Genomic DNA, 10,246 nt, shown 5'->3' with positions numbered 1-10,246 from the left:
CCTTAGGCAAGACAGATTTGAGAATAAAACGAGCTTTACTAGGGCTCCCTATGAGCTCTGAGTTCTGCTTTGAGCAACCTCACCCGTTTTGTATTCGCTTGACCAAGCCTTGCTTTGTTACTCAGTTGCAGTAACCCTGCCATGTTATTCTTTGTGGACTGTTGCAATAGTCCTAGCTAATATCGTGACCTCCTCATTTCCTAAATATACTAGGTGACAACCTCCTAGCCTTGAAAACCAAGGTCAAGGTTTACCATTTCACACCTCCTGCCAAACTTCAGTCTGATTCCGACGTACTATAGGATCCGTTGCCTCCTGCTTGCTATGCAGCCTCTGTGAGTGGTGTTTCATCACATGTTAAAGCTTCCACCTGCTGATGGTAGCCATTGCTTCTCTGCCCACTTGGACCTCTGCCTGCAATGTGGCTTTCCTAAGGTCACAGGTATTCATGACAATCAGTTGAAACACCCACCTGGCACTGGACAAGAGACCTGGAGCGTGTTCTATTTCCAGGTCTTAGAGACTAGTAGATAAACACCTTCCTATGATTTTAGTTGAGAAATAAAATTATATTGTAGGGGATGAAATAATAGATAATTGTGGTGCATAGGAAATCCTGTATCAAATATTTAATGTTCTACAATATATGGAAATCTTATGGGAAAAATACGTATCGACAATCCACAAATCTGCATACCATTTACAGAACAAAAAATATCTTCAAAGTACCACCTTGATTCAATTACCTAGACTGAGGTTCCCACAGTCACTGGTAGAGTTCATGTTTATGTCATCCCCTTCTGTATCTCAGTATCTAGCGCAATACATGGCAACATACAAACACCCCAAAAGTAGGTGTTGAATAACTGGAGACATAGTCTATTCCCCTTCTCTTGCTTTCCAGCTATTTTTTCAAGAGACAGGGTCTCCCTCTGTCACCCAAGCTGGAGTTCAGTGGTGTAATCATAGCTTATTTCAGCCTCAAGCTCCTGGCTTCAGGAATTCTCCCACTTCAGCCTCCCAAATATCTTGGACTATAGATGCAAGCCACTGCACCCAGCTAATTTTTTATGATTTTTTGTAGAGACAGGGTCTTGCTATTTCATCCAGGCAGGTCTCAAACTCCTGGCCTCAAGCAATCCTCCCACCTCAGCCTCCTAAAATGCTGATATTAAAGAGCTAAGCAACCAGTCCAGGCCTAGCTAATTTTCAAATTAGCTTAATCATCATGATCACCTATTTATTAAATACCATTATATGAAACGTTAGAGCTGAAAAGGACTGCTAATTACACAAAGAGAACAAAGAGGAAGGAGTGGGTTAAATCGAAACACAGGTACACTGTCCTGGGAGTCAGACAACCTGGATTCATCTCTCAGTTGAGCCACTGGTTAACCAAATTACCTGAGCATGTAACGTCACGCCTGGGTGTCTCACTTTCCTCATTTGAAAAAGGATGAAGCTGGATTCTCCTTCTGGTTCTATCATTCTAGGATCATAAAATGGACCAAGGCCCCCTGACTTTTTGTTGCAGTGCATAAATAATGTAATTATTATAAACTAGACTGCCCAGTGTTATGTTCAGCTGAGAAAATCCTCAGTGAAGGTTTAATGTTGAACACCCCGATACATATGAGAAAAGTGGAAGACACTCATTTTTTCCTAGCTGCTATCAAATGTTTATGCATGCTAGTCATTCTAAAATGAGAAACTGACCTCATGCTCCCCCAATGTACCTAATGCAAGTAAAGATACAGGGAGTTTTTGTTGTTGTTGTTTTGTTTTGTTTTGTTTTGTTTTTTAATACTGCTTAACTGGCTGTCTGGGTGAGTGTGGTGGAGGAGAGGAAATAAACCCCTTATTTGCAATGTTTGCCGATTACTGTGGTATAAACGCCCAGTATGATCAATTTCAAGCTACTAGCGTGGAGCCACTGGAGGCGGAATTGGGAAAAGATATACACAGTTCTGTCTCCAAGGCCAGGACAACCCAGTTTCAACAACACTACTAGCTGAATCTCACCAATCATTTTATTTATTTATTTATTTTGATGTATCCAAGTATTTTTAAGTTTTAAATTTTATGTGTGTAAAATATGCACTCAGATTCTTTCATTAGGCATGTGTTATTAATAACGTTCATCTTTTTTCTATTTTTAAGGTAGAGACAAGGTCTCTAAGTTAGAGAAAGTGGAAAGGAGAAAACAGAGACATCGAGGATAAGAATAAATATTATTTGGTTAGACCAAGCATACTTTGAAATCAAGTCAGGACAACTTCTCATACCGTCAATTCCCCTTCATATGGCCTGTCAGACTGCACACAATTCAGCCCTTCCTACTTATCCAGTCTATCTCCTCCCCAGTTCCCTCATACACTCTGGACACATGGACCTGCTAGTCCGCAGAGACACCAAGCTTGCTCCCACTCCAGGGCATTTGCACAGTCCCTTCCTCTGCCTAGAATGTCCTTTCCCCTATTCTTGATGTGGCTGACTTCTATACATCATCCAGGCCTCTACTCAAATATCACCTGCTGTCCCTGCTATTCAATATTGCCTGCCAGTTCAGTCACTCTCTACACTCCTTCTCTGATTTGTCTCCCAACACTTATCTGAAATTATAGTATTTTTTTAATGGAAAGATGGGTTGTGGAGGAAGAGGGATTTGGGGGTTTATTTCTAATTTTTTATTGTCTGTGTTTCACACTCCAATATAAGTCCTTTAATAAAAGGGTTTAGGTTCATCTCTACTCCATAAATACTTGTAAAATAAATCAGTGAATGAATGAGTGTACAGTTTTTCATTATTCATTTTAGGGGAGAAAATTGTAAAAGGGCTTTAAACAAAAGGAACCAAAATGATTTAGCTAAACTACGTAAAATAGGCTCCATAAAGAAAGGTTAAAAGAGGCCCGGTGCAGTGGCTCACACGTGTAATCCCAGCACTTTGGGAGGCCAAGGCGAGAGGATCGCCTGAGGTCGGGAGTTCAAGACCAGCCTGACTAACATGAAGAAACCCCATCTCTACTAAAAATATAAAATTAGCCAGTGTGGTGGCTCATACCTGTAATCCCAGCACTTTGGGAGGCTGAGGTGGGCAGGTCACCTGAGGTTGGAAGTTCGAGACCAGCCTGACCAACATGCAGAAACCCTGTTGACTTTGTACAACTGAACACCCACTAGGATGGCCACAATCAAAATGACAGACAATAATGTGTGTTCACGAGGATGTGGAGACATTGGAACTTTCTTACATTGCTAATAGGAATGTAAAATACTTTATCTACTATGGAAAACAGATGAATAGTTCCTCAAAATGTTAACGAGTTACCATATGACCCAATTCTGCTAATAGGTATATACCCAAGAGAGAAATGAAAACACATGCTCATATAAAAATTTGTACACAAACATTCATGGCAGCATTATTCACAATAGCCAAACAGTGGAAATAACCCATATGTCTATCAGCTGATGAATGCATAAACAAAAAGTGGCATGTCCATGAAATGGGATATTATTTTTCCATAAAAAGAAATGAAATGGCCAGCGTGGTGGCTCAAACCTGTAATCCCAGCACTTTGAGAGGCCAAGGTGTGTGGATCACCTGAGGTCAGGAGTTCAAGACCAACCTGGCCAACATGGTGAAACCCTGTCTCTACTAAAAATACAAAATTAGCCGGGCATGTTGGCATATGCCTGTAGTCCCAGCTACTTGGAAGTCTGAGGCAGGAGAATCTCTTGAACCTGGGAGGCAGAGGTTGCAGTGAGCGAGATCATGCCATTGCACTCCAGCCTGGGCAACAAGAGCAAAACTCCGTCTCAAAAAAAAAAAAAAAAAGAAAAAGAAAACAGAAATGCAGTGCTGATACATGCTACAATATGGATGAACTTTAAAAACATTGTACTGAGTGAAAGAAGCCAAACACAAAAAAAAACCACATAGTGTATGATGCTACTTACATGAAATGTTCAGACTAATCAAATCCGTAAAGACACGTGGTTGGTGTATGAGGAGGGAGGAATGGCGAGTGACTGCTAATGGGCACGTGGTTCCTTTTAGGGAAGATAAGAATGCTCTGGAATTAGATAGTGGTGATGGATGCACAACATGGATGCACAACATTGCGAACAAGCTAAAATCCACTGAATTGGACACTTTAAATGGTGAATTTTATAATATCTAAATTTTGTCTCAATAAAAAATAGGACTGCATTGGCCAAAGTAAATCAATGAGATAAGAAATTGCCCTCCGCTTAATGTAGGAGGGACTGAAAAGTCACACAGCAAAGGCTTGGCTATATAATCTGTATCTAGAAGAAGTGAGAATTAGGAAAAATTATCCAACCTACTAAAAATAATTTTAGGTATTTTTATGAATTTAAACATTTCTTCAAAATTTGTAAAGCAGGGGGATGCTTAACGGAGAAATTTGGGAATGTCTAAACTTAAATACATGTGGAGGGGGCAACATATTTCCTGTAGAAATCCTTGTTTTGGCAGTTTTTTGAAATAAGATGGAAATAAACCAAAACTTCATTAATTAAGGATGAGAAACAATTGGAATTTGTGAAGTATCTGATTTATGAACATTATTGAAGTCCACTTTTATTCTGTTCAAGTACGAACAACATAAACTAATCTAGCAGAAAAAAAATAACCTGGCAGAGATCTTTAGAGAATTAGTTTAGAGAGAAGAGTTTGAATTACAATTAGCACGTGAATTATCCATGCGTAAATTGTGCTTCCGAAATGCTTTATGGAATTTTTTAAGTGCCTCAAAATATTTTATTCTGTTGAACAACTTAAAAATCTCTTCCTGCCCCCAAGTCTTATTTACATATTTAATGTGTGTTTTCCACAAATTAAGGGTTAGCTTAGCAAAATAAATCTCGGTACTGCTCCTGACTCAATCATCGCCAATTGGAAATTACTCAAGTTTCAGTTCTACCTGGTTTTACTCAAAGTAAATCATGGTAAAGCGCTGAATGGGAGGTCAGGTATGGTGGCTCACACTTGTAATCCCAACACTTTGGGAGGCCAAGGCGGGAGGATCACTTGAACTTAGGAGTTCAATACCAGTCTGGGCAACATGGAGAAACCTCATCTTTACAAAAAATGCAAAAATTATCTCAGCATGGTGGCATGTGCCTGTAGTCCCAACTACAAGGAAGACTGAGGTAGAAGAATCACTTTAGCCTGGGAGGTTGAGGCTGCAGTGAGCCATGATCATGCCACTGCACTCCAGCCTGGGTGACAGAGTGAGGCTCTGTCAGAAAAAAAAAAAAAAAAAAAAGCAGTTGTATTAGTCCATTCTCACACTGCTGTAAAGACATAACAGAGACTGGGTAATTTATAAAGAAAGGAGGTTTAATTGACTCACAGTTCCGCATGACAGGAAGACCTCAGGAAACTTACAATCATGTCAGAAGGGGAAAGGGGAAGCAGGCAACTTCTTCACAAGGCAGCAGGACAGACTGCCCGTGAGAGCCCAAGAAAAACTATCATTTATGGAACCATCAGATCTCGTGAGAATTAACTCACTATCATGAGAACAGCATGGGGGAAACCACCCCCATTATCCAATCACTTCCCTCCCTCTATACGTGAGGATTACAATTTGAGATGAGGTTTGGGTGGGGACACAGAGCCAAACCACATCAGCAGTGAATGGGAATAATGAAAGATTCTAAATTCAGCTCTCAGAATTAAAGTGCCTGGATGTTCTGATTCCTGATCCAGTGTTCTTTTCCATACTCCTGGCTTATGCTGGCCAATGTTAATGTTCACCTGAAAACAAGATGCTCTCCTACATAGAAATTTTTCTGTGAAGCACAACTCATTAAGTCTTCTTGGCTTTATCTAAAACTGATCTGATTGTGTTACAGTTAAACTCATACCTCTCTCATCTCACCATAACCTAAATTATCCTAGGTAGTTAGAAGCCAGTCTGAAAATTATCAACATGCTCCAGAGGAATCATTTTTTGGGTCAAGATCCAAGAGAAACTGGGTACAACCTCTCCACACACAGAACCCTTCTGAATTGCAATTACCCCCTTCACATTCACTGCTCAAAACTCAGCTCTTCAGAAGGGGGTGCACCATGGGCTCGAGAACCCTTGATTTCATGGGTTACCAGAAAAGATCGAGAAGGAAAATGAGCAAGGTAAGGAAAGGGAGCAGCGAATATGTTAGAGGCAATTCATGTACTAACAGACAGCAGGACTAGTATAGTACTGAAACCAGAGAGAGAAGAAATGCAAGAAAACAATTATAAGAAAAAGACGAGATACTACTCCCTAGAAAACAATTATAAGAAAAAGACATCCAGATAGCTAGGCTGGTTCTCTCCTTTCCAATAGGAGGCCTCTGCCGCAAACATGCTCTGCCAGATCCTCAGTCAGGCCAAGAAGCATCTGAGGTTAATTCCTCTCCTTGAATTTATTGAAGCTGGAGGTACTGGAGCAACACTGGATGTCTTGCATCTGGCACTGTTCAATCCAGGTGTTAATTGAGGCAGAAACCATAACCCAGAAAGAACACTGGAACAAACTGGGTCCCAATGATTGATACAAGTTCTACTCAGTGAATGTGGATTATAGCAAACTGAAGAAAGAAGGTCCAGATTTTTGTTTGTTTGTTTTTGTTTTGTTTTGAGACAGAGTCTCTCCCTGTTGCCCAGGTTGGAGTGCAGTGACACGATCTCAGTTCACTGAAGCCTCTACCTCACGCCTCAGCCACCTGAGTGGCTGGGACTATAGGTGCACACCATCACATCTGGCTAATTTTTGTATTTTTCGTAGAGGTGGGGTTTCACCATGTTGGCCAGGCTGGTCTCAAACTCCTGACCTCAGGTGATCCTCCTGCCTCAGCCTCCCAAAGTGCTGGGATTAAGGCATGAGCCACTGTGCCTGGCCAAAGGTCCAGATTTCTAAATAAAATGTTTAACCATAAAGCTGCTTAGAATGAAGGTCTTCCAGAAGCCACTCACACTATTTTCCACTTATGTAGGAAATAGTTCTCCTCCAAATGCATGAAATCATGTTGATGTGTTGGAGATCACACTGATTAATAAATATCGACAATTGAACAAAACAAAAGGGAGCTGAAAGAAAGAAAAAAGGAGGAAGAACCTGACAAATACATAACAGGAAAGGCATACACTATTTTTTTTCTTTTTGAGATGGAGTTTCGCTCTATCGCCCAGGCTAGAGTGCAATGGCACAATCTTGTCTCACTGCAACCTTCGCCTCTTGGGTTCAAGTGATTCTCCTGCCTCAACCTTCCAAGTAGCTGGGAATACCGATGCATGCCACCATGCCCGGCTATCTTTTTTGTATTTTTAGTAGAGATGGGGTTTCTTCATGTTGGCCAGGCTGGTCTTGAACTCCTGACCTCAGGTGATCCTCCTGCCTCTGCCTCCCAAAGTGCTGGGATTACAGGTGTGAGCCACTGCTCCTGACCTGCACACACTATTTTATGTTATAAAGATAATGTGGACAAAGTACCTCATCACACATGGTAAAAACTCAATCATATTTGTTGAATAAATAAATGACTGACTCACTTTGAAGTAACTGCAATAAAATCAAACTCACTATTTTATCTCCAAAATTCATTATTGGCTGACTTCCCTTCTTCTGTAAAAATATAATCATTTTATATTACCCAAGTCGAAACCCTGGAACCATCTCTGCTGTTCTTTTTGCCTCTCCCATCTCAGCTTCAATCATTTAAGGATAACTAATTCTTCCCTCATCAGGTCTATTTTATTCATCCCTTTCTGTGCACACTGATCACCTGAGTCCATATCTCAATATGGATTAAACAAGCATTTAGTGTATGCACATTATATGTCCTGAACCAGTCTACTAGTTACATATCCTTCACCAGTCTATAATTGGAGTTACTTCTTGCCTTCAATGAGTTCAAATCAGACATAGAAATAATACAATATGACAAAAGTAACCATGGAGCTATTTCTATGGAAAATGCTACTTGACCAACTCAACCAATTTATAATCATCTCCCCTGTCTCATTCTCTTTAATCTCTTCCCTTTCAGATAAAAAATTTTTGCTAATATATCTTGAAGGATTACTATGCACCAGGCATTTCTGTAAGTAACAAGCATTTTACATAATTCACCTCATTCACTCCTCACAATAGCTCTAGAGGTAGGTGGTGTTATTATTTAATACCTCAATTTCAAAAATAAAGGAACAGTGTTTTTTAATCACAATTAAAAATAAAAATTTTTGGCCGGGCGCGGTGGCTCAAGCCTGTAATCCCAGCACTTTGGGAGGCCGAGACGGGCGGATCACGAGGTCAGGAGATCGAGACCATCCTGGCTAACAGGGTGAAACCCCGTCTCTATTAAGAAATACAAAAAAAAAAAACTAGCCGGGCGAGGTGGCGGGCGCCTGTAGTCCCAGCTACTCGGGAGGCTGAGGCCGGAGAATGGCGTGAACCCGGGAGGCGGAGCTTGCAGTGAGCTGAGATCCGGCCACTGCACTCCAGCCTGGGCGACAGAGCGAGACTCCGTCTCAAAAAAAAAAAATAAAAAAAAAATAAAAAAATAAAAAATAAAAAATAAAAATTTTTTTCTCACCCCGGTTAGAATGGCTATTGTCAAAAAGACAAAAAATGATAAATGATGGTGAGGATGTGGAGAAGAGGGAACTGTCATACGCTGTTGGTGGAAATGTAAATGAGCACACCCACTGTGGAGAACGGTATGCAGATTCCTCAAAACACTACAAACAGAATTACTGTGTCATCCAGCAATCCTCCAGTTGGGCATTTATCCAAAGGAAAGGAAATCATTATATCAAAGAGACATCTGCGCTCCCATGTTTATTTCAGCCTTATTCACAATAGCCAAATTATTGAATCAACCTAGGTGTCCAACAACAGATGAACAAATAAAGAAAATGTGGGATATATGCACGATGGAATACTATTTAGCCATAAAAAAAGAATGAAATCCTGTCATCTTTGGCAACATAGATGGAACTGGAGGAAATCCTGCCATGTGAAATAAGCCAGGAACAGAAAGTTACACACCACATGTTCTCATTCATATGTAAAAGCTCAAAAAGTTGATCTCATAAAAGTAATAAGTAGGACGGAGGCTACTACAAGCCAACAAAGGGAGGTAAAAAGGATGAATAGGGAGGGATAAGTAAGGATTTGTTAAAGGATGCAAAATTACAGCTAGATAGGAGGAATAAGTTCTAGTGTTCTATTCCACTGTAGGATGACTACAGTTAACAATAATATATTATATAGTTTCAAATAGCAAGAAAGAGGATATCGAATGTCCCCAGTACAAAGAAATGGTAAATGTTTGAGATGATGGATATGCTAATTATCCTGATCTGATCACTATACAGTCTATTTATTGAAACATCACTATGTAGCCCATGAAAATGTACAGTTTGTCCACTTAAAAAATTAAAATAAATAAACCATTTTAAAAATCAAAAAATCAATTTTTTTAAATGAGGGAACTAAGGCCGAGAATGAATAAATTACTCAGCAAGTTTACACAGCAAATAAATAACCAAGGCCGTGTGCCTGGTTCTTTCAGCACCCGGGCCCTTCACTGCTGTATTGTATTGCACGTTATCACCAGATTCACTTTCTATTTTTTTTTTTTTTAAGATGGAGTATCACTCTGTCGCCCAGGTTGGAGTCCAGTGGCATGATCTTTGTTCACTGCAACCTCTGCCTCCCAGGTTCAAGCATTTCTCCTGCCTCAGTCTCCTGAGCAGCTGGGATTACAGGCATGCACCGCCACGCCCAGCTAATTTTTGTATTTTTAGTAGAAATGGGGTTTCACTATGTTGGCCGGCCTCGTCTCCAGTTCCTGACCTCAGGTGATCCACCCGCCTCAGCCTCCCAAAGCACGGGGATTACAGCTGTGGGCCACTGTGCCCAGCCTAGGTTCAATTTCTTAAACTATTCTGTCACTTGCTCTTCCAAAACCCATTTTCCACAGAACCAAATCCTTAGGAACTTTCAAGGCCCTTTTTATCTAACCATGACTCACTTTACTAGCCTTATTACTTCCCAATGCAAGCTCCATTCTCTTCAGGATGAATTCCATATTATTTCCACACATATCGGCTCATTTCAACCTGCTCCCTTTCCAGCCTGACTTGGTCTCCTCCTCTCCAGCTGTTTAAATTGTGTTTGTGCTTCAAGACCCAGTTTAAGTCACTTCTCCATAAAAATTTTCT

General features: G+C 40.5%; 1 pseudogene; it reads left to right on the top strand.

The window, feature by feature from the left end:
* The first annotated feature begins 6,383 nt into the window (after positions 1 to 6,383).
* LOC112631849 lies at positions 6,384 to 7,830 on the top strand (annotated as a pseudogene).
* Positions 7,831 to 10,246: the final 2,416 nt, after the last annotated feature.

Source organism: Theropithecus gelada, chromosome 1 (genome assembly GCF_003255815.1).
Source record: "Theropithecus gelada isolate Dixy chromosome 1, Tgel_1.0, whole genome shotgun sequence".
Lineage (NCBI taxonomy): Eukaryota > Metazoa > Chordata > Mammalia > Primates > Cercopithecidae > Theropithecus > Theropithecus gelada.
This window is presented reverse-complemented; position numbering and strand designations above follow the sequence as displayed.